The 25712-nt window shown below is 37.7% G+C and overlaps 1 protein-coding gene across 1 annotated transcript in view; it reads left to right on the top strand.

Annotated features, from left to right (window-relative positions):
- The window catches only part of MEIS2 (Meis homeobox 2), a 176090-nt gene that overhangs the window by 16595 nt on the left and 133783 nt on the right, over positions 1-25712 (top strand). The gene's annotated exons all lie outside the window — the stretch shown is intronic.

A 25712-nucleotide genomic window follows, 5' to 3' on the forward strand; every position in this document is an offset into this window, starting at 1 on the left:
AGAGTGTTTCTTGCAATGTTTGCATGTACAGACTTGTTTCTACCTCTGAAAATCTGAATTCAGAATGGTAAATAGAGATGTACCTGAACTACAGAACCTCTGCTTGATTTACACAGTGAAGTTTTCTCCAGGGTTCAGGAGGTTTGATTATTATTTCAGGATTTTTTGTTTTATTTCCTCCTGCGTTGCATCTTGTGTGTGGTCATCTGCATCCATGCTGAGTGAGTGTCAAAGGCTGTCATTTTGATATGATAGTGTTTTACACTTGCTCATTAAACGTGTAAGTGACTCCAGAAAGTATAAGTCTGAGGTTCAAGCCTCCAGTGCTAAAAACTTTGATAAAGGAGGTCTTCTGTCAGTCTTGGATTTTTACTCAGAATTTATTTATTTATTTGTTTGTTTTACCACCAAAGTTAATGTGGACTCTGTTCTTGCTTTTCTTTGTGAACATGGCAAGCCTCAGGTAGTGAGAGAGACATTGCACTTACAGGGTCTTAGGACATGCTCCCTCCATCTCATGCACCTGCCGCCTGAGCATGGCAAGTATCACGGCAGGAAGGGGCTTTTTCCTCAAGTGGGGGATTACACATACCAAACAGAGCCACCTGACAGGTCTGCAGTCCAAGTAGCTGTACAGGATCCTGCAACTGGAGAGGGGAGCAGCCTTTGGGGCTGCTGTGACTAGCCCCGCACTGCGGGCCACTTCCTGCCGTGATACTTGCCATGCTCAGGCGGCAGAGCCGATGTGATTTCATGTCTCTCACGTGGCCCACTGCTTGGCACAGAGATAGATCCCCTCGTCTGTCTCTCGATCTGGTGTCATATGCGTCGCAATTTGAGGAACTTGCAAAGTTTGTTTCTGGTAGAATGGTTTGGGTTTGTCTCCTCTTTGTAGGAATTGTTTATACATTTGTAATCATATTGCTGATAGAAAGCAGCCATGGCACCAGGGTGTGATCCAGCTCTGACATGAGTCACACAGGATTTTTTTCCTGTGTGGTTGGCTTGGAACTATACAAGGCCTAAAGAACTGTTACAGCTTCAGCAACTAATGGAAGGGAAACTTGACTGCTGAGCAGCAAATCAGTGTTAGGTCTATTAGCAGGCCATAGACTTTACAGTTGATCAAGTGTTTACATTGTATTATGTGGCTGAGATGCTTGGTGTAGCAGACATTTGCCACTGTGTGTTCATTCCACTCCTAGGTAAGAAATTTCCTCACACATGTATCTCCACTCTGACCCAGCAGTCCTTTACCAATCGAACCATACTTGATGTAACGAAATCCCTTGTATCAACATCCAGGAATCCTACATTTCACTAGTCTCCCACCCGCTGTCATGTAGCTCAGGGTGCTCAAGAAATATTGCTAAGCATAAGAATAAATGGTTGATGATAACTACACCAACATCCCATTAGAGACTGAGGTTTCTGGTAATATAAATGATTTGAACAAACACGTTTCACTCATTTCTGCAGAAGGGGAACAACTGATGAATGGTCAAATCAGCCACTAGTGCTGCGTGGTGGTAAGAGGGTAAAACATGGGTACTGCGCTTCCCTTTGTGCTCTGTTGGGCCTTTTAAAGGGAAGCAGTCGTCCAGTGGCAAATCAGCATTCCACTCAGCTGCTGGCAGCTGAAAGATGTATGATCCTACAGCACTGGAAAAATTCCCATTGGAGACAGCTTTGGATTGCTCTCCCCCTCTCAACCCTGGGAAAGACTAAAGAGAGGGAGGCGTGTATTGAATTTTCCTTATGTTCCCTTGAGGGAGGCTGGGTTTACTTTATAACTTGTGAACTGGCAGTGAGCTGGTCCCAGACAATGCCAAGATGGGTAGATGCCTTCTAGAGCTGGTGCAGTTACTTATCTGGGTGAACGTGGTTTCCCTGCAGTTTTGTCAAGACTGTCCACAATTTTGGCTTCAAGTACTCTGCTTGCCTTGAAGGATTTCTTGGGAATGGGAACTCAAATGAGTCTTGGGTTACATTAGCAATGTATGGTCTCCTCCACTGATGTCTGGTGGCAGCAGAGGTTGATTCAAAGTAGAGTCAGTCTCTCCTGGCTCTTGGTAGCTCTCTTCCCAGGGGTCTCTGCTTTTGCCTGTAAATTTGCCTTTTGTCTATGATGTGTGTCTTGTGAATTTTTTAATTATTATTATTTTTTTAATGGCAAGGGAGATGGAAAGGAGTTGGGTGAGTGACAATATTATTTTTTCAGACTTTCTCTGCATGAGGTAGATCTATTTATTACACAGAAGGATCAACCCATAATGCTTAAAGTTAGAATCAAAGAAGGTGTAGCCATTTTGTCTGTTTATGGAGTCTCTCCACAACACAGCATGATTGCCCTTTGGCATCAGAGGGGTTAACCCAGGAAAAGTTTGGTATTATTAAAAACATGTTGGCATTGAAAGAGTTAACAAAAGGGCTTTCAGGCAGTAAACGTTGAAAGATTATGCTAATTTTATTAGTGGTGAGTGTCTATGTTGTTCTTAACGTGTCACCTCACTTGTTCAACAGAAAACTGAGCTATACAACATATTGATCATCTAGCAAACCAAAGTACTAGTGACCTATAATCTACCAATCATTTATTGACTTTATCCAAATTCAGACCCACAAATGCATATCAATGCTGTGTAATACTTTTTTAGAGATTAGTCGTTGTGTAGTAGGTCTGATCAACTTTTCCCCTGCCCTGGAAATAGAAAGAGTTAAACATATCCAATAATAAAAATAAGACACTCTAAACATCTTACAAAGGAGAAAAAGAAGAAGCTGATTTAATGGTCTAATGAGGCCATCTTCCAGAGACTTGTTTTGTGTAGGACTTGCTTTGACCTTTCACTTTGCTCAGGAGCCCAACGCTTCATTTTTCACATTCTTGCAATTACGTTAACGCTTCAAGCATTTCTGACTCCAAGTCAGCTAGCAACACCAGGCATAACTCAACACTGTGAGTTTTTCTCCTCTCTGTAGATTCATTAACAGGTCACTGGGGTCCTAACTGAAATTTAAAACTGACTGGTTCTGTTGGGTTAGCTGAGTTATAGCAAGGGAGATGGCAGGAAAAGGGCTGAGAGAAGGGGAAGGGGGAGAGAAGACCCTGGGGTTTTTGCCAGGCTATATATGTGTAAAAACTCTAATCGGAAGATTAAAAGGTGTGTGTAGCTTTATAATCCACCCTTTTCTTTGGAGGGGGAAAAAAAAAAACATATATGAAAGTCTTCTGGGGTATTATGCTTTCCTTATTCTTTGTAAAACAAAATGAAAACAGCCACTGCCTTTACGTACAAGGCTAAATGACTTCTAGAATTCAACCTCCATTTGTACCGCAGTGATGGATATGACGCTCCCAGACTTTAATTCCTACTTAATTTCTTTATGGGATATTTCAAAAAATGAATATGGCAGATTATGCATGAAAAGTGGAAAATAAATCTTTTTAAGGTTTAAAAACATGTGGTCTCCAGGAAAGCACCAGGGAATTGTTTCAATTTCATATTTTATGATACCAAGATCTTATAGCTGATTTGCCATATTCTTAGTTCAGTCACTCAAAGGGCCTGATCCAGCCAAGTCAGATAGAGGCTGTTTTTTTTTGGGAACTTTCATGAAGTTCAGCATCTTTTGGGGATTAGGCCTGGGGTGATACTTGACTACAAGTGAGAATCCAGAGACAAGAACCTTCTAGGTTTTAGTGCAGTAAAAATAATTAATAGGCATCGCATTCACTTTGCTTTACTCATGTGAGTAGTTCATTGGTGTGTGTTTTTTTGTTTGGTGGGGGTGTTTTTGGTGAAACTACTTGTGCTGAATGAAGATACATGCCCCTTTATAAATAATATCTGGGGCTTTTCTCTGGGATCATATCTTAAAGTAGTTTTGAAACACTTACGACAGCTTGTCCGGCAATTTTGTCTGCAATAGCTGTCTGTGGCAAAGACTCATCATCTGGCTTGGGTCCCAATCAACTAAGATATTAGCTGAAATTCTGTTCATCCCAGGTTATGTCTCTGGGTTGATGCATTTTCTTATTCTATATATACCATCTTGTAATAACTATGTTATAAAAATTAAATTTGTTTACAAAACTAGCTGACAATGCTCAAAGGCCTGTCCTAGTATTAAAACCCTAATGAAAGTACATAAAGCTTTGAACCAAACTCCAATAGGCAGAAAAACAAAACCACAAAAAAACACCAAAAAACCCAAACACATTAATGCAAAGTCTTTGGAAGTTTAGTATTCAAAAGTTAATGATGAAACTTCTCTTTCCTAGTGCTGTATGTATAGGTAAGCCTACTGAGGCTAGTATGCATATTCATCATAAGGATTCAGAAAATATTTTTATTCCTCTTTATTTTTACCTATAAAGCTATGGGTATGGTTTTATTGGAAGAGAGATGTCTTTTGTAAGAAAGGAAATTCCTAATAGAAAGGCTCGAACATCCAGACTGTGAAAAATCAAACTTGCTAATAAATAATGCTTCACTGGAGATGCATTATTTCAGAAGCCACAGCTCTCATAAAGGTGAACTGTATGAAGTATGAAAAACTCTTAAAGAACAATGACTTTTTTCAGCTGAGGAAGATACAGGAAGAGAGTAGCCCTTATTAATTCATCTTTTCCTTTCAAGTTTGAGGGGCCCGTCCTTGTGTTGATATGTATGAGTAATTCCCATTAATGGTGATGGGAGTTACGCATGTGGACTGACAGAAGAATAGACCCCTTAGTGTTCAAAGCACATGAAATTTACATTTTTTCCATTGCTGTAATTGAGATGTTGACAAATTGGGGAATATTGATGAGCCTTTGTTTTAAGTATTTCTTGCCAAGTTTGCTTTATTATCTCATGCTTTGCACAATGGTGTGGGTTCAGAAGCAATGAATAATAAGGGTAAAGATAACTTTGTATTTCAATATTTTGATGTGCCAATATGAAATAAATTGTCTTAGGCAAATGGAATATGCTGTTTTAATCATTAGCTATGCATGAAAGAAAAATTGATGTTGACATCTTCGCTGTAAAATCGTTGTAATGGGGCCTTCCTTACAATTCATTTTTGTAAAATTCATTTTGTACATTTTGCAGCAATTGAACAATCCCTGCACTGTGAATAGGCAGAATTCCCAGAAATACTGAGACAGTTGGCCCAGTAACTGCTGAGCTCACACTGCACACCACATGCACATTAACCATAATGATGCCAGAACCAGCTTAGCTAAATATAGTCACATTTTAGTATCCTCCCATCCTTTCTTTTGTTTCTGTCTATTATGTGAACAAACACATCTTTTTGTGTTTTTTGTTTGATTGCTGGAGTCAGGGGACATTTATGTCCCTACACACTATTCAATAAGTAACATTAACATTTCGTAGTGAATCTCCACTGTACATTTTCTAATAATCAGGCTGGTGGCAACTGCAGATTCCTCACCTTTTCTTCAATTAATGTTTAGAGTGGGGGGAGGGAGGATGAGGGAGGATTTAACTATTACACTTGTATTTAAGATTCTCACCTCACTCTTAGCTTTGTATCCTCGTAGGTTTTTATATTTAGATATAGATTAAAAATCTATATATGCCTTAGAAAACATTTACTTCAATGCAACACACTTTAGATACGGGAGTTTCAAATGTAGTCCAGAAAACTCTGTCAATGGAATGTTTTCATAGTGGCAGTAATCTCTTTAAAATAACCCTAAATACAATATGACAGATGCCATCTGGAATAATCTTTTGCTAGTTGCTTTCAACTTTTATTTTTTCCTACAGCTAAGTTCACCTAAAACTGGTCACTTACTGTTATGGTAAACATAGTGAACTCCTTCCTCCCTTTCCTTGTTCAAAGAAAATAACTAAACAATTTTATTAAGAGGTTGCTTCTGTTGATATGTTTGTCTCTGACTTCATGTTTCTGGATGTTTTTATATATGTGTGTGTGCATGTTTGTTTATATATATTTATGTATTTGTACTTGCAAATGAGAAAAGTAGGATTCCCCCTTGGGCCATTCTTTCCATCTCAGATGCTACTCAGCTTAACCCAATTTGCCTCCAAATGTTAGATAACATCCCATTTGCTAAATTATAATTGTATGTTTGTTACAATATTAATGGTTTCATAATGCAACACATTCAAAAGATAGAGTAGCAAGTGCTTAAATGTCTTCCTGTGTTGTTATAGACTGACTAATTTCTTCCTATGCATGTCAACTTATTTGAAAGATCTAGTGTTGGAATCTGTTTGGGTTTTTTGTTTTTTTTAAACTTAGTCGTGTGAAGGGATGTCTCCTGATGCCTGTTAGAGTTTAATTTAGAGTAGTAATTAAACTTGAATACTGCCTCATAAACAAAAGATAAACAATAAACCAGCCACGTTCCCTGCTGTTTCATAGCTTGCTTTCCCAGATGTTTTAGCCTGATAATTTTTACATAGTGAACTACCTAGCATGGAGTGCTATGGACAGAGGTCAAAGCCTGGTTCTTTGTAATGGGGTTTTAAAAACTTTTTTTAGTAAATTAAATACTACAGAATTTTCCTTTGTGTAGCTGATAGAATACTCAGATATCAAAAGACACTCATTAACTGACTTTTTAATTATCTCCCTCTTGTTTAACAGGATGGCACTAATTTAAAAATACCCACAAACTTTATTTTAACTGTTGATGATCAAGGAATATCTCTATTTCTTAATATTAGGATGCCTGGACAGTACAATAGAACCTTCGGTGTTATCCTGAAAAAATAAAAATACCATTGCAGGAGCTGCTCTCTCCATGTTGATCGTAAGCAATGAAGGAAATGTTCACAGTGGAAGGCTTTTAATTTTTCAAACTGCTCCTCAGGCTGCCAGAGCTTGTCTGTCCGTCACTGGACCGCTCCTCTATCAGCCATGATCTTTCTAATTGCCAGGTACTCACAGGCCGCTCGGCTGCAGGAGCCATGTTATTTTCACTGGGTGGGGTAATTACTGAAAGCTGAGAATAGCTGCACTAAAGACACAGGGATACTTTCATGATCCCATTAGCATAAGAGTGGGTAAATTATTCATGCCGAGTGAGGATTCTATGGGGAAAAGTATAGTTAATGCACATAGTTTTTAAATGTATCCCTTTCTGCTCTGAGACTAAATTCTTGTTGGATTCAGTTCTCAGACATTTACAGGAAAGCTCTAGTGGCATGTTAGACGCAGTTCATCTCTCTCTGTTTGCAGCGCTCTCAATAGAGACCATCTGGCAAAGATCCAAAAGGTGATTAAACAAAATGATCAGCTCTTGTTGCTGTGTTACATGTCCAATACTCTGGATTAAAAAACATGACCCGCAACAGTCAGCTAACAATTTTTTTTCTTCTTCTTCTTTCCCCTTCTCCTGTAAGAATTCAGATGGTCCACAAATGTCTATGCCATCTTTGTGTCCTTATGGCCCATAATCATGAACAGGTTGTGCAAATGGCTTTTTCTGTAACACGGTCTGTTCCAGCAGCATAGAAACATTTCATATTAATTGGGTCAGTCTAATGTTCATAATGACATGAGGAAAAATTACCCAAATGTGTTCTTATAGTAAATGCTTAAAATGTGCCTTTCTCCTGTTAGAAAGTGAAATTTGACATCAGGCTCATGTGGGTGATTTATTTTTTAAGACGGAAGAAAATCAAAGCATGACACTGTCATCTGCTGAAAATAGTTTAAAGCCCCTTCTAACAAAAAAACCCCATCAACACCAAAAAGAAATAACAAAAAAAAAAAAAAAAAAAAAAAAATTTAAAACCCCTTCAAAAAAAAAAACCCCACCAAAAACAAAAAAAAAAAAAAAAAAAAAAAAAAAAAAAAAAATAAAGCCACAACAGAAAAGGGGTGGGGGGAGGGGAATTGAGCTGTGGTTTAACACCACAGTGAGGGATGAATTTACAGTGCTATTCAGAAGAGTACTCCCTTATCATAAACACGCTGATAATCACACTGAATCTAACTCCCAATTAGCTCTTCCTTTGCTCACAGAGATCACGGTACATGTCCTCCTTAAGCCGGGATATGTTGCCACTGAGTCAGACAGAACATTTGTGTACCTTATGTCACATTCAGAATTTAAGGATTAATGCTATATATTTATCAGAAAACCCAGCTAATCAGCGAGGTAATTTTTCAAACCAATCACTTCAATGCCTGAGTTAAGGTAAAAATGCCAAGACTGTGAATAGGGGACATATGTATCTTATCTTTTTGGGGTTGCACTGAATGCCAAGTACTAGCATAAATTCAACAGAAACCAGACATCGTTGGAAACTAATTAAAAAAATATTGAAATTAAAACTACCATATGAGTGAAATATTTGTAGGCCCACTTTGTTTCATACATAACAATTTGCATGGAATTTAATAGTACTTCCTTCTCTTTTACTTCTGGAGTAGTACTTTGTTAAAAATGAGAGAAATCACCTCTGTGTATTCAGCCAAAGGATTGGAGGGATCTTTTTTCATGCTGAGGATGTTTACAGTCCAAAATCAGCAGGCTTGCTTAGAGGAGAAACTTATTTTTAAAAAAATAAAATTAAAGCCTCCAAACCTATGCCAAGAAAAATCAAATTCCACTTTTTGAAAGCTTAAAAGATCCACTGAGGCTGTCAGCTCTCTTTACTGTGCGAGGTGAAAGCAGTAGGTAAAAGGCACAGACAGGTCTAGAGTGCTCGGGGAGGGGAGGCCAGGCTCCCTCAGCCTCAGTGCAGCCTGGCAGATGAAAGGGACCCTCATAGCCTTGGGGGGCTTAAGGCTATTACAGGGCAACTCATGCTCTGTTATCATGCTGATTTTCAATTGATTTTTGGCTGTACAGTACTTGTTGAAGGCCCTCTAGAGCATCAAACACTGCATTATGGCACTATGCATTGTAATATGTGGGCCTTTTGTCTTATTGTCTGGTCTTTGCCTGAGAAGGGGAGTGCTCACCACACCGTGATCGCTCCAGCTTCTGAGCAGATTTTCTATCTGGGGAAGTAGGACAGGTGAAGGAAATCTGACAGACCTCTTTCATAGGCTCTTAATGTGATTTGACATGTTTGTTTGTAGTTCTGAATTTTCAAACCAAATTAGTTTTGAATTGCTGTGAAACATTGCTTTAAATTTATAAAATTACTTCTTATTTAAGTAACAGATTGCAGGATGCTAATAAACCCAGGTCTGATGTCTAAATATACTTTCTTTTTTCTCACACTTGTATGATTCCTTGAAGTGATATGAGGTTGGTAAAGTTAGAGCTGAGGTTACAGGAATTTTTTTTATAGGCTGAAGTGAGTAATTTCTTCTTCTTTCTACGTTCTTCTTTCTTCACTTAAACTACTGTACCATTCAGGTAGGTTTTTTGTTCTCTTAAAAAAAATCAAGATGTCTACCTGCAAGTCTTGATAAGCTGAGGATTTTTAAAATCAGAAGTGTGTACGTATTTAGGATATAATTTTCAAATAAATGCTTGCTTACTGTTCTAACCAGTGGTTTCTACTGTGTAAGTCTCTTGTGTAAGTCCTTGTGCATACAGTAGAAGAAGTAAACGAGTATTTAAAAATGTTTACATGAATAAAAATGTACATATTAAAACACATGTAGAAACTTAGATGTGCAACTTCCTGGTGTTATGGAAACTATAAGAAAGCAGTATAGTCTTAAGGATAGGATGATATGGAGAAACAGTGATGGTCATATTAACTACTCTGCGAGTTGCAAGCACCATCCAGTTAACAACTGTGGTCACTGGGAAGGCATCTGCTATTTTGGTGGCTTACCTGTAGCTCTGCAGTTTGTTGCTGTGAGGTAAGGATATGGGTGTCTATCCAGGAGGACCAACTAACTGCAGAACCGAATCCAACAGGAACCTAAGTGAGTTATGTACTCTCTCTGCTATGCATTCTTCCTCATCTGTACAATGGGCACAAGAGTACTTAGATGTTGCATAAATGTTATGAAACGGTCATTTGCTGTCAGTGAGCTGTCCTGATATTCCAGGAATGCAGGATTATGTAGAAAATTCAAGTGTGTTCTTGTATTGCCTTCCCTGAACTTCATAAAAGAAGCACTGGATATGCTGCATTTGTAAATTGTGTTGCTTATTTTAACACTTCTTTTTTCTTTTTTTTTTTTCAACAAAGTTGAAAAAAGGTGAATGAAATAGCCTTGATCTTAAACTTCATATTTTTGTAATTAATAAGACGTATGAAGTGAGCAATAAAAGATGGCTTGGATCACATCACCCGTCCTTAACTGATATTTGCATAAAGATGAGAAGTGCAAAAATCATGTTTCTAATGTTTAAAAAAAAGTTGTAGCTCTAGATATGTATATTTCTTGTGTAGTGTATGTTTTTTCTCTCTCACCCTGAAAAAGCACAGTAAAAGTAGACCAAGGAAAACTTGATTCTGTGGTCATATTTTGGTCTTAGGGATCCAAGGATAATGTTGGCTAAGAACAAGAGTCTGCAATGTGTTGTTAGTGGGGTTTTTTTGTTTTGTTAGTTGGGTTTTTTGTTTGGTTGTTTTTAAATTTTGTTTGTTTTTTTTTTGTTTGTTTGGTTTGGTTTGTTTGTTGTTTTGGGTTTTTTTGCTTGTTCTGTGCTTTTTTGTTTGACAGTTTTTTCCTTTAAGACTTCTTCAGTGTTCTAGAGCTATAGAATGGGTTATGGTATGTGGTGACCTTGCACATCAGTAGCGCTGTCTTCTAAACACAGACATTGATTTTTCTCATCCTGGCATGAGAAGATCTAGCATACCCCCTGCTCTGCTGGCTGAGAGTTTTCAGCACGTACACAGGCAGCAGTGGCTAAGAATGAAGGCTCAGGGCATCAGAACTAGCAGCAGTATTGGGAACAGTCTGTTTTATATTTAGAGGTTTTTCGTTAACTATGAAATACAGTGTATCTATTCTGCTGGGGGGAGGGAAAGGGATTTTTAATATTTTGTGTAACTATTTTTACTGTAGTTTACTCTTGCTTTTTAGTCTTAATAAGAATACCAGGCTAGATTTTGGGTTTCTACAGAACTTAGAATAACATTTTAAATTCACCATTTAGGTGTCTTGATCATAGTTAAAGTACTTGTGAAAGATCCGTCTTTTGTTTATGGGCCAGTGGTGGATTGCCCAGAAAAAGTTAGAAGGAAGAGAGAGAAAATCGGTTAAAAGCAATTCCTCCTTTTCAGAGGAGAGAAGAGAAAGACATTTTCTACTTAAGATCCTGATCCTTCTTGTGTGGAATAAGCATCAATAACAGGTGCACTGCTGCTTTCAGATATGTAAAGTTTGGGTCAAACGTATCTGAATAAATGAAAGCAAAGCATGATTCTCTTACTTAAAAAAAGAAACACACACACAAAAATCCTGTTAATTTTTTTGACAATTCTCGTAGAAGCTACTGTCATTAAGGTGTGTAGGATCTACAAAAAGACCGCTATGGAGATTTAATACTTCCTAGTATTTCTGAACAAAATTTCATCATGCCTTACATTTTAGAGGACAAATAATAACAAACACCATCTTTTTTTTCACTTGCACAGGGAAGTTTTGAATAACTTTTTTTCCTCTGGTAGTTTTTAAATGTTGAGGTGAGCTTAAGAGAAAAATAAATTAGTGTTTTTTGTTTGGTCCATTTCTTGAAACATTAACACTTTCAAATTTCTTGGAAAGAATCAATTTATGCAGTAAACTCAAAGTTACCTTTAAGGTATTTAACTGCTGCTGTTTGGTTGTATTAATTGAGGAGTAATTCACCTCGTGTACAGGTACATGCAGAGTTGGAGGAAGTAAATGATTCTTTGCTTCCTGCTGTTACATATGGGTGGCTTAGAAGTGGCAGCCCCAAAGCTTGGCTGTGTTTGAGTTCTTTGTGAAGCCATCTTTAACCCAGCATAAGGTGCAAGCTCAGGGAAATGATCTGGTGCCAGAGTTGGCACCATGGCTGTGGTGCCTCTCTTCCGAGCCACAGACAGGGTAGCAGGCACAGGAAAGAGCGAGACTAAGTGGTTTTGCTGTGCTCCACTGACTTCCCACCTGCCTTGAGTCTGAAGTTCATTGCCAACTCCAGATGCTCAAGCTTGCACTGAATTTTACCCTACACTGCTGGCCACATAACTTGTGGAAAGCACTCTGATTGTTTTACGGATGGTTACCTTTGTACGCGCTTGGCACAATACGTTCCTCATGCACAGGCTAGGACTGGGATCTTCTATTTTCTTGTGTAAACAGAGCATTTGCTATAACTGACATGGATTGGTGGTACAGCCATGAAAGTGAGAGGGGAATTCAGCAAATTCTCTATTAAGATGTGATTTGTACCATGAAATTTTTTGACAACCCTGGCATTTAATTCTGAAATAAGTAAAGAGCATGCTTTTCCTTATAATCTTGCATTATGCCCACCAGCTTATTATGGCTACACTTGTTTAAGTAATTACATTTGTTTAAACTTTCCTTGGGCCTCTCCACATGCAGCTGTGACTTGATCATACCTAGATTTAAGGAAGCCCCTGGCTGCAGAGAGTTCAGCAGAAGTGAATATGACAAATACATGCACGGAATTTTGTTGCAGGATTTGGTGCTAAGGTTTAAAACTATTTACGAGCGTAAAATCCAGAAATTCGCCTGAACACCCTGTCTAATTTTACACTCCTGCCTAAAGTGTATAGAACATCACTTAAATAGCACAAATTGGAATTTTTCAGCTTGGAGCTTCCTTCCTAATTCCTCCCACCTCAGATTTACCACTTACTGACGGTTCTGTACTTCATGAGACTCCTGACCCCGTACATCTGTTAAAGGGGATAGTTCAGGATGAACTCAGCCTCCTACTCAGTAGGACCACAGTGTTCTCTTAGCTCCTACTAGATGCTTGAACAAGCAGAGGGCTTAAGTGAAATCCTTTAGCTGAGCCAAAATCTGTTCTTATTTAGGGACTAATCCAAAGCCTGTTAAATCAACAGAAAGATTTTGGTTGACTTCAGTGGGCTTTGGATCAGGCCCTTCCTTGCTAATACATCTGAAATCAATGGAGTTACATTGGGCTTCTGCCAGTTAAAAAAAAAAAAAAAAAAAAAGGATACAGAGGGCTTAAGTGAAATCCTTTAGCTGAGCCAAAATCTGTTCTTATTTAGGGACTAATCCAAAGCCTGTTAAATCAACAGAAAGATTTTGGTTGACTTCAGTGGGCTTTGGATCAGGCCCTTCCTTGCTAATACATCTGAAATCAATGGAGTTACATTGGGCTTCTGCCCAGTTAAAAAAAAAAAAAAAAAAAAGGAGAGGGATTGTCCTTCTGTTTTATTTGTACAGTACCTAACACACTGAGGTCTTGGTGCTCAAACAGTGCTCCCAAGTGCTTCATTGAGACAACAGTAACTTTTATTTGATTACTTTACTTGGTGTTCATAGACTCGCATTCAACTGGGTATACAATTCAGTTGATTAAAACAATCATATATGCTTTCCATCCACCTCATGCCCAACCATTATTTTGGTCTTCTAATGTTTTCTATCAAGATATTTCTTGTGAGATGTAAAAAGGGAGTATGATAGTTTTTTTTTTATCAGAAAAAATAAATCCATATTTCTGCGCTATACAATTGTAAAGAAAGCTGTTTTAAATGAAAAAAAAAATACTCAGTTCATAGAACATGTAAAATCAACTAGTGTAGCTTTTACTGTCAGTTACCTTGAGAAAATTATTCAAGTCCCACGTCTTCTCTGCACTGAAAAGTCTGTCACCTTTTTTTTTCTTCATCACTGCCCTTTATTTTTCTTTCACAGTGTTAAACTGAACCCAGATTTATAATTTACCACTTTTTAAAGAATTTAATGTAATAATCAGCATAGTGGAGCTTGCAAATATTTTTAGGCAAGAAATGGCAAAGGATGAAAAGATCTCATGTGTACATCAGCATAGAACATCCATTTTAAGAAGTGTCTGTGACAACCAAACTAGGACCTCAGTCTGGCAGAAACCTATACATTACTTAACCCTGTACATTACAAGTCCTGTTACTGAAATACGGATGCCTGAAGTAGGGTTAATATTGATCTTCTCAGCTGTTGTAGGATTTGTGCTTGAATGATGAAATGACAGTTACAAGGAAGCAGGTACTTGATACAAATGTGAATAAACAAGTTGAAAGTCATTCCAGGAACTGTATTCTCTGTCAGCATTTTGGCAACATAACACATAGGAATACTAAAGTTCTTTCTCAAAAACTACTAAAAGGAAAAGTTTCTAATTATGTTTTCAATTTATACTTTCATTCTAGTCATAAACTATGAATATTTTCCTTGAAAAGAAAGCTAGTAAATTTTGTTTAACAAATTAGACTGTTGATTAGATTTCATGTGCTTCTGAGTCCACGCACTTAATATTAATTTTGTATATCCATATACTTAACAAATTTTGTCCAAAACATCTGTCACCATGTGAGTGTATTTTAGTACAAAAAAAATCCTGGTTCATAACATGTGTGTGGTAAATTTAGACATATCTTTCTAGATTAGAACCATCAGACCTAATTAATGCCTTGATTAAACAATCTTATTTTGCTTCAATAATGTTTTATCTATTCTGTGTAAAATGGTAGATTCCATAAGTTTAAGGTGCTACGACGTTAAATTTTGGTTTAGAGGTTACCAACATGCCCAATGTATATGGATGTCTTTCACTTTAGGGAAAAGGGAATAGGCAGGTTTGTGCAAACATCTCAGCTGACTTAATTAGTTTTCTGCTCTTTTCATGTGCAAGTATTTAAAAAGAGAAAGAGGACTGCAGTAATCATATTTAGTTAAAGAGAGAAGTAACAATGCATTTTTCTAGTTTAAAAAAAAAAAAGACATAACAAATACTATCTTATTAGTGTTGAATGTTTCCTAGATTTTACTTACAGATTTTACTGTTTTCTTTCAGCGTGTTGCAAGGACCATATCTGAACATCCCTAAAGTTTGCAGGCTTATTTTAGTGACTTGAGTCAGACACAGCTTATAGCTAACTACTGATTATGTGCCTGTTTTCTTCTTTTTTTTCCCTCCTGTCTCAGAGTAATAAAATTCATCCTACCCTATCCATTTCTAGAAAATCTTCAGAAGTGCATATCTTTAATGATAGATGAAACACATCCATTTAGCTGTGAATTGGTTATCCTAATTATTTCCCTGAGTTAGATCTTATTAGCAGTTCATATTCCCATCTTTGAGAACAGTTTGGAGTAAAGTTGTGTCTACAAGCAAGATCTTATGAAAGAAGGGCTTTATTGATTTTTTTTAATTATTATTGATTTTTATTTTTTTTTATATCATTCATTCTACTAATGTGTAACTCGGGATAAACTACAGATTTACCCCTTTGTTTTGTTTTCTCTTCTGAAGCTGAATTGGGCAGGAATATGTTTCATATAGTCAGACCTTTCTAATCTGGTAATTCACCAGTGACATTCAGGGTTTCGTTTCAAACCCCTCTTTTTCTTTCTGGTAAACTAATCCTACAGTTCTAGGACCACCGAAGAAAATGTCATTTTATCTAGAAGTCCACACTGTCAGAATTCAGGTTTACTGTATGCCAATTAACCCTCATTTTTAGCTCTTCCAAATGGCTATCAATCTGGTTTGTTTAAGAGAAATAAGCAGTCTTTTTATTTTAGAACTAGTAAAGAAATTTGCATCTTTCCAAAGCAATTTTCTGCATTCTTACAGACTTCATTGATGTGAATGTAAAGTACAAAATAGGTCAAATTCAGAGTTCAGTGGGAGTTGGTGGGACCACAGTCTGTATACTTGAAAGGAGAATTGATTCAATCTTGGTGTGCCTGTGCAGCAAAAAAAATCTGTATATAATTTTTCTTCATATAATCAGAGAACATAGATTTGAGTTTTTTTCTCATGTTATTTTCTATGACTGCCTTACATGAGCTCAGATGAGCTGCTTATGTTCTTAGTAGGGGTGTGTGTGTGTGTGTGTGTGTATTGTGTATTTATTCACATATAAACATTTTACATGCTTCCTTAGAGGATTTCCTTGTAAGGTTCAGTTGTTCTTAAGAGACTGAGAACTTGTCTAGCGCATAATTTGTAAACTATGCAAAGAGCACCCTCCAGCTGAGGCAAACCCTGGAATAATTCACTTGGACCTGGTTTCCTTGTCACTGTTGTACCCTTGGATGCAAGGGTCTTAGTTTGGACTGTGGCTGTAATGAGCAGGATACACAACCAGATGTCTGGTGGAGGATCCAGGTACTGGTCTTCTGTTCCAGTCTTCCATTACACAGCTGCTTGTTACAGCATGATTAATTTTATTTTAGATTATTTGAGAAGGGTATTGTTTCTGAACATAAACCCCCCATATAACACCCCTGCTCTTATGACTTCTCCATGTTGATTAGCTTTTATTGAGTTGTCTGTCTTATTTAATGGGAGTGGGGTATAACTTGTATGAATCAAATGAGATTATTGCATCCAAAAGAAAAGAATGTCAGTTACCTGGTGAGCAGGAATCCTGCAGTTAAATTCAGGTGAGATGGCAGATTTTTTTACTTGTGCGCTTCATGTTAAAACAGAGTAAAACTGTATCTCACACTTTCAGAAAAAAATCTTTACTTATGGCAGGACTCTTATACTTTAAATAGCTGATTCAGCAGCCGTGATTTACTCAAATGTTACTTTCTCACTGCCTTTTTATAACAGTTCTTTAAACAACTTGTTAGGAATGCCTTACCTCATTTTTAGACAGCTGTAGGTAGAAAACATTGGTGATTTTTTTTTTTAAAAACAAGTTTTTCAGAATAATTTAGGCCTTTAACAGAGCATTAGAATATTTCCTTCTGTAAACCATCTCTCATATATTAAAAAGTAACTGTCAGTTGGTTTCCTTCCTGTCCTGTATGTATTTGAGGTTACAACAATAGAAGTTCTAAGCTTAGATTTGGGTTTCTTTTCCTCTCCTTCTCCTCCCTTCTTTTTTTTTTTTTTTTTTTTTTTTTTCTCAGCAGACCAAGTCTGAGATAACACCTGAAGAAGTGTGTGTCTGTGTGTGTGTATTTTTGAAAATTATGATGCACTGTCTCAACTGACCCACAAATGTGACAGCAGCACGTGTGTGTATACAAAACTTATTGTCACTTTTCAATGGTATTACTTCTTAAGAGCAAACCATTATTTTGGTTCTGTAGCACGACTGATGTGGGTAAGCCACTTTCATTTTTAGATTGTTTTCATTTCTTCTCTATGTATCTCCTCTGATGCAAATGCTAACGAATGGTCTTCAGAACAGATTAAGTGAAAGTCCTTTGTTATGTTTCATTATCTTAAAGGTATTGAGTTGTGGGTTTTTTGCTTCAACCTCACTCTTTTCTTCTCAGTTAGCATCAGTTGCACAATGAATGGTAGTAAGTATATTGCTGACATCATATGTAAACCCGGGTCTGTGATTACTCAGTGAAAAGTAACGTACAATAGAAATGAGTAGGCAAAGCATCAGACTGATGACATAACAGAAGTACTCAGTGCATTCCTTTTCAACTCCATCTCTGCATCTTAAACACCTGAGGTGACATTTTGTCCTGTTTTGAGGAGAAGAACAAGGGAATTCCCAGAATTAAAGATATATACTGGATTTATATACTAACAGTGCTTTTCTGCTGTCCTGTGCTGTACTCAAAACACCTGTTAAAACAAATAAGCACATATTTTGGGATTGATGATACTGACTGGCAAACTTGGCACCAAATAACCTGCTGAAACTAAAATGTTGATGTAGAACATGTGCTTAACTTAACAGTCCATAACCCTGTTTTTAGAACACTGAAATACCTACCCTGAGGAAAGCTCATAAAATGAGGTCTTTAAAGTTCAGAGAGTAGACCAATGAAGCTGCAGCCGCTTTTAAGAATGTATATCTTCTTTGACTCCTGTTAATTCAAGATGCCCAAGACATGAAAGCACCGATGTTTTGGATGGGTTTTTTTTAGCAGAAAAGGGATCCTTGGTGAGGCAAACATTCTGCATTTGGGAAGATTACATATTGCAGGAAGATTGTAAAGAATATCTGCTTGGTTTCTAAGGGTATTTAATTGAGCCTTTTACAACATATAATGCTTAATTCTTCGAGAAATTCCCAGTGCCCTTTAGATTCTATTGCTTGGGATTAGGTTGAGTAATTTGAAATATCTCTAATGTTTTCCCATGTATAACATTCCAAACAGGTCTGTCTTATTTTACTGTTAAATATATAGTTTATAAATAGGTAACAATCCGGATAAGCTTGTTTGAATTTGTTCTAGAACAGAATTACTTGTTTTGTATTATGTGTGATAGCTTCAAGCTGCTTTAGAGTAACTGTCCTCAACAAAGAAGAAATCTGCATCATATTATACATCTGGAGGCACTGGAAATTAAAAAGCTGAACTACTATAGCAACTAGGACCTATTACTTCTAACATGTTTCTGGAGAAGTAAACTTTCTACACCAGGCAAATCTAAATATGTAATAAATACATGAACACACATAACTTTCATTTTTGCACTTGTCCACACAGGCTGTGTGTTTGGTGGTTACTTTTGAATGGAAGAAATTAGAACAGGTTATATTAAGCTGAACAGAATCTCCTTCATTGAATTTTTCTGGCTCTGTAACTTTTCTTACAGATTGCATGCTATCTTCCATTTTACCAAATGTGTGGTTTTTTACCTGCAAACTATATGCTTTACTGTCAGACATTTTGGGATATGGTGGTTTTATTTATCTTTTTTTTTGGGAATAAACCAGAAGTGTCATCTTGTGCTGAATAGCCTGACAGAAATGAAAAATAGAATGTGTGAGCCATGAGCTGGTGAAAGAGTGGGTCAGACTGTTTTTTCCTCAACGTTCCTTACAATTTTTTGATAACTGAACAAAACTCAGGGGTAAAAAACAAGTTGATCTTAACAAGGAAATTATTTAGAAGTGCAACTTGTTTACGTATATGGATGAGAACAGAGCATTGTTAGCAGTGACTGCATGCATTGCATGATGCAACCTCTTGACAGCTGAGTGTTTGCTGGAGACATCTGTGAAGGGTGACCTTTCGCCCTAAGGAAGAATGCTCTGAAGGTGGGGAATGCTGTTATGTGTTCTGGCCCACCATGCACAGAGGCTGCCCAGCACTGTCCTTGCACCTGCCTGCTTGTGTAGCTCTTCAAATACATATCAGCTGAGTCAAAACTGAGCAGATTCTTCCAAAGTAAGATGAAAAGCCAGCTTGCTTTTGCTTTGGTGGAAAGGCAGAGGTTAAGTCAAGGGCCTCAGACAATATGAACTTAGACTGAGATCTTTAGCCTTTCAGTAGTCTTATTAACTAATAAATAACTCGCACAAGGATTGCGTCTGTCTGATGTGCCTGCCACTCCCTCAGATTGCTTACTCCTGTGGATCACTTGTTACCAGTGTTGTGGAAACCAGTAGGTACAGTATGCTGCCCTTCAGACACATAGCTTCAAGTTATAAGTTGTAGAGCACAAGACACAGAAGGTACCAGCTGTTTCTTTTTCAGGTGGTGGGAAAGGAAAGGGGAAGGACTAGGATAGACTGCAGGGAGGGCTGGGGGAGAAATACTAATAAAAAAATGCCGGGAGCTTTTTCAGACCAATGTACCTCTGATTTTAATAGAAAAAAGAATCCATTGTACTGGCTGTAATCCGAGAAACTTTCTGTTATCATGATCATTTTAATTCACAAGCCTGGATTTCCTGGTACAGGTGACTCTGAAAAGCAGCATCATGCTGGTGATTTGGTGATTGCTGCTGCTCATAATATGCTGCTGTGTTTGCAGTGGTGATTCACAGACAGCCAGTGGCTGCCTGTTGGTCAACAAGGACCACACATCCCACTTGTTACAGGTGAAGTGGTGATTTCTTGTCTCAAGTGGCTGTAGTGCTTATGTGTGTGGCTTTTTTCCCTCCACAACAGCTTTTAGTCCCATGGAATGACTGCATGCTTCAGCACGGATTTCTCTGCTAGTTGGATCCCAGGAGGCCTTATTGAGTGCAGCACTGCTCAGGGAGTTGCAGCTGCAGAAAGTGGGGGTGGGGGGGTGGGGGGGATGCAGTTTGTATGAATTGTTCTTTACCTTGGTTTGAGTTCAGCACGGCAGCTGCACTCCGACTTTGTGTGTGACAGCACAAAGGACAGCAAAAGTGAAAAGCAAGTCAGCAAGTAGAGAGACAAAAGCAACGATCAGCTAATACAGCTCCACATGGCCTAACTAATTTATGAGAAAAAAACCTGTTCTGTTCATTGGCTCAGCACTCTGAGGAGGCAGGTGGAATTGTAGGAAGTTTTCATTGAGTCTCTGGAGCAACTAAGGAAGCCACTAGAGATTCTTCTCAGTTTGAACTTTATCAGGGTCTACGCTTAATCAATATGGTATTGGAAAAAGAATTAATTACTAAAGCAGAATAAAACAGCTGCATTTTAAACTAAGGATCCATCAATTCAGTAATCTTCCAGTTACAGGCTAGGTGCCGTGAGGATCATTTTGACTTCATGTAATGAGGAACTGAGGGAGTTTCCTCATGAACAGGCTGGGAATTCACATTATCCTATTTCAGCTATTTGTCATCAGTACAACTCATTTCTCCCCTTCTGAATTACAATTTGTATTTGATATACTGTCAAACCCACAAAATTCCCATATTCATGGAACTGAAAGCATTACTGCGGAAATCATTGTCACCATGAGAAAAAGTCTTAACCTTCCTGAGCCTCTTTATTCTATAGGCTGAAGCTCGAGTGGTTTCATGCCGGACATACCTCTATTGTGTTCATTGTGAGGGTCAGGGACCTGCCTGTTGAAGAAGCAGTAATTTGAACACAGCCTGTAAATGTTTCATCTGTAATTTCCATAATGGTGAATTTCAAGGAGGGCTGAGAAGGGTTATGGGAGATGAATTAGGTTTTTAGTGAGCTCATTAGGAAGCCAAACAGAGTTTAGACAGCAAGGCGGTGAGTGTGGCTGTAATCAGTTCTGCTCGCTTTGTTCCCTGCCTTCGGGACATTTTTTGCAAACTTCATGGCAGGGGCTGATGAGAATATACTGAGCAGAGGCTGAAATCTGATGGTTGACTTGTTGATTTGTAAACCTCTTAATTCATTTTTTGTTCAATTTAATCTTTTCTTTCTGAAAGAAAATTAGTTGAATGTTAGCCCTCTTTGCACTATTCACCTCTTAAATTATGCTCATTTTGAGGAGCTTGTTATGCCTGAATAAACATGAAATGACTTGGCATTTTCCCATAAGAGGCACACCCATTTTAATACCATGTATTTACCATTCCTGGAAATGTCTCATTAACTTCTGAAAATCTGTGAGCATGATATTTTTGGGCTACTGTAACACACCTCTTGGCAGTCACAGAAGGCAGTTTGGTTAATGCCTCATAATATCCATTTTTATTCTCAACATGAAGAAAGGCTCTCTATAGAAAATTGATGCAGTTTGCTCTGCTAATTTTCATGCTCATTCCAATTAATTTAACATGACCCAGATTTTCTTCCTCGGGCTCATCCTGACTAATTAGTAAGGCAACACCTAGAACAAGTTCTGTTTAATAACATTGAGGAACACTAGTTGTGAGTGATTTTGATGCTAATAAAGATATTCACTGATGGGACATATATTTGATGTCAATTATAGTATGTAATTTAGAAGTCCCAATGTGCTGGATAGACTATAGGAAGCCTGGCAAATCACTATGGGAGATAATTTTTTTCTTTTTGTTAAAAACACTTCCAAGGCACCTAGCTATCCTTAGGGACCAATTAGTTTATTTTTTTGGTACAGCTAGTAGTACTGTCAACTAATTCCACAGTAATAGATGGAGTGGTGCTGCTGAAGTTATACAATTTCTGAACTATCACCAGTTAGAGCCCAGGCTTGCACTGTTTACTTACATGTACAGGAAAAGCCACCACAGGTACCAGAATGCAGTACTGGTCAAGGTGAAAAGGATGGCCTGCTCATCTCCCTGATTAGCTTCTCTTTCCTTGCCATTGTCCAAATGAATCAATTTTGTAAGAAATAAACATAAAGTATAAAAGTCTTGTTAGTGCTTTATAAATAAATTAGGAATGCTAGTGTCTCTTATTTCAGAAAAATGCCCCCAGACCTGCACTCTGAGTCATAATTCTTTCCTGGGTTCTTAGAGCCAGGGAGAAGTTAACTCCATCCAAATGTGCATGTGCAGTGAGTGTCGTGTCTGCAAAGAGACCTGCAACCTGAGCAGATCCCGGTCCCTCTGAGCACTTCTCCCTGGGAAAGCTGGCTTGCTCTGTGTGTGTCATCCACACCTACAGAAAAACAGTGTGTGCAGCAGGTGGAGAGGTCAAGAGAGTGTTTTGTCATTGCATTCACTGGAGGTAGAAATAGGAAATGCGAAATCTTAGTTTTTCACTTGGTCTTTCAGAACAGATTCCCATGTATGCCACAGGAACAAGAGATGGATTAGGACTGGATGACACTACTGTTCATACTTCATGGTTTTGATAAGCTCCAGGTACAAAAACCTGTATGGTTTCTTTACCAAAGTTGCAGCACTAAGACTTGCTTTTGCTCCTAGTAACATACATGGAAATGCTACAATTTGGCTGCAGGAGAAAATAAGACATCCTTGTGTATCTATTTTTATCACAAGTGCTTGTGTCCAAGAACCTGACTTCTAACAGAGTATTTCAGGATGTAGAGAAAGCATGTTCTCTTTAAGATACGCCTTTAGAGATGAAGAATAATTAGTAAAAACAGTAACTAGAGTCAGACTTGAAAAAATGTAATGCTCAAATGAGAGCAGAAGTGCACTGATATGTTTGTCTTGAAAAGTAACAACACAGAATATTCACTTATCTAAGAGCCACCACCAATTGCTACCAAAGTGAATAGTACATATCGCTTTTAAAGTACTTTTCATTGAAAGCTCTGTTCCTTGCTCACTTGAGCACTTCTAAAGATCTCTAAAGTTTGCTGAAGATCACTTTCTGAGTCAGTAACAGAAAAAAGAATAGAATATCTTCTGTTAGGTAATGTTCCAACAGTATTAGTAATCTCAATTCTTAGCTGCTGCATAAATCTCTGATAAGTTTTAAAAGCTGACAGTAAAACACAGGTAAAAATATCGTAATTATAAAATTGCAAAGTGTGTGTGGGTTAACATCTTTGAGGCAAATCTTAATTACTAAAATCGTATTTGCTTTTTTGTGACTACCAAACCCTCTCTTTGGCACAGTTTCATGGAGTTTTTAAGAGGTGGGGATGGAGAAGAGAGATGGAGGTACTGTGTAATGTTTCTCTGAATGCATAATGCATTTAAACACTGTAGTTTTCAGCCTGATGCCACTAACCAGCTGACCATGAATAGCCTTGCAGTAAGGAGACAGAGATGACCATGTCTACGGTGATTCCTAGCTGGTGTCAGAACTTGACAATTCTGTTGTTCTGGGTCAGCAGTGAATATCTCACTGAAATGGTGCAAAGTCAGCCAGTTCTTAATTTTTTATCTCCTCAAGAGTGCATTCAGAGACTTTATCACTGAGAAGAATGACTCCCCTGCCTAGTGTGATCAAGATCTGGAAATGTGCTGCATTGGCATGTTTAGTTCAGACTGGTACTTGATTGGTGGGGTTTAAATTTGATCTTATGGCATATATGTCCATTCTCTAACTGGCTTCGTGAACAGCCTCTCCAGGGGGAACTCAGTTTTACCCACCTGAACAAAAAGAAGTCTCCTAACTTGCCAGCTTTTTTTCTCTGGGTGTCCAACCCTATCTTCTCTCAAGTGGGGAGTGGAGTGATGGAAGTTCTCTGGAATCCAACTTGTGAGGCTTTTCCCTAGGAGGAGCTCAGGAACACAAACCAGTCTGGGAAGATGTTGTAGGTACTGCACATTTAACTTGTGCAACGCTGCTACGATGAGACTTGAAATGAAATTGCAAGCTTATGAACAGAAAAACAAATCACCGAGTGTCAGAGTGGGATCTGTGCTTTTTAGTTTCATGCTATGAAATTTTAGGCAAATAGTATTATAAGAAGTCAGTGCCCTGTGGTTTTGCTATTTTTTGCTTCCTTATTTTCTAAATCAAGTTAATAGAAATATTTGTCAAATACATTTATGCTTTTCCTCATGTTTCTATGAAATCACATGTTGCTTTGTCAGTTCTTTTGATCAGTTAAAGATTCAAAACATCCTATGGGATAGCTTGGATGCAGAGGGAGGAAAAGGCCACAGCCTTCCCTTCTTTTTTGTTTGTTTGTTTGTTTTAGCACGTTATCCAGAAACAACCCAGTAAAACTGTAAGATGGGGAAAAATAAGTTGTTTGTAAGCCTTTCTGATATCATGAAGATCTTGATTGTGTTTTTTTGTTGTTTTTTTTTGTCAACCAGTTGAAATTTTCTGCCCATAATTTACATGTCTGCATGTTTGCTTCTTTCAGTTTAAGGCATTTGGATATTCTTAACTGTATTTTCCCTCATGGCTGAAGCCAGACTCTAAGAAACTAGCAGGAGCTTACTAGGGGCTTCAGCTCTTAAATGCTTGCCCTTAAAATCTGTTTACTGATCTTGAAAGACAAAATGTTTCAGGTCTTTCAGTAACCACTTTTAAGCATCCAATATATATATAGTATATTAAGTATAGATGGTTTACATGTTACAAGACTTCTTGGAGGAAAAGAAACCTGAAAAATGTTACCCCTGAAGTAAATACAGGCAGATCCAAAGCACTCGATTGTCAGCTGTAACACGATTCATCAGTGGCAGCAAGGACTGGATCAAGCCCTTTCTTGTGAGCACCAAATGACATATGGCTTAGGAATAGTATTAGTTATGTTTCCAAATACCTCACACACTATATTTAAAGTCTAGGCTTTAACTTAAACCTATAAGAGCAGACTGTGAGTGTTCCCACGTAACCCTTCGCATTCTGGCATTTTCCAGACTGCCAGCCAAATGAACACTTTAGAAGGAGGTGCATATATATGTCCGCAGCACCCAACGGGTTAATCCACCCTACTGGGCATAGGTGTTGGAGCTCTTACGGTATGTAAGATTTGCCAAATTTGGAGTTGTTTTGTATATTTAACTTTTCTGGACTATGCATTCATAGCAAGCATCTCTTCTGATGCTTCTGAGGTGTTTGTGGATGCATACCAAGATGGTACTCTTATTTGTGTTTTATGTAATACATTTGTTTACATTTTATCACTTGGAAAAGCTTTTATGGTTAATTTTGATACTCTTTATTAAAACTTTAATTTTTTAAACATTCAGCTATCCTCCATTTAAAAAAAAATACATCTTAAAGTAGACTAATATGCATTTTGGACTTGTGACATAACGAATGTCCTTTTTGATAACTGAAGATTTTAAGTTAACAGCTCTCTCTGAAGAATAAATGTCTGTTATGTTTCTAGTTCTAACTTCTTTTTTAATTATGAAAAAAAAAATTCCTATGGATGTTTACTTGTATGCAATGTTTTGGCTGGCATTTTTTTTAATAGTTAAATAACTCTGAAAAGAGAGGTTTCTAATGTTGACACCACATGGACTTTTGCTGTATTAGTGGGCAGCATTTTAAGGAAAGTCTCCTGAATAAGCACTTGTGTCCAAGATCATGTTGTCTAAGGGGAACTGCAGGACATTACAATATCTCACAGTTTGTAACTTTCTAACA

The sequence above is a fragment of the Chaetura pelagica genome, unplaced genomic scaffold (genome assembly GCF_000747805.2).
Source record: "Chaetura pelagica isolate M959 unplaced genomic scaffold, ChaPel_1.0 scaffold70, whole genome shotgun sequence".
NCBI lineage: Eukaryota > Metazoa > Chordata > Aves > Apodiformes > Apodidae > Chaetura > Chaetura pelagica.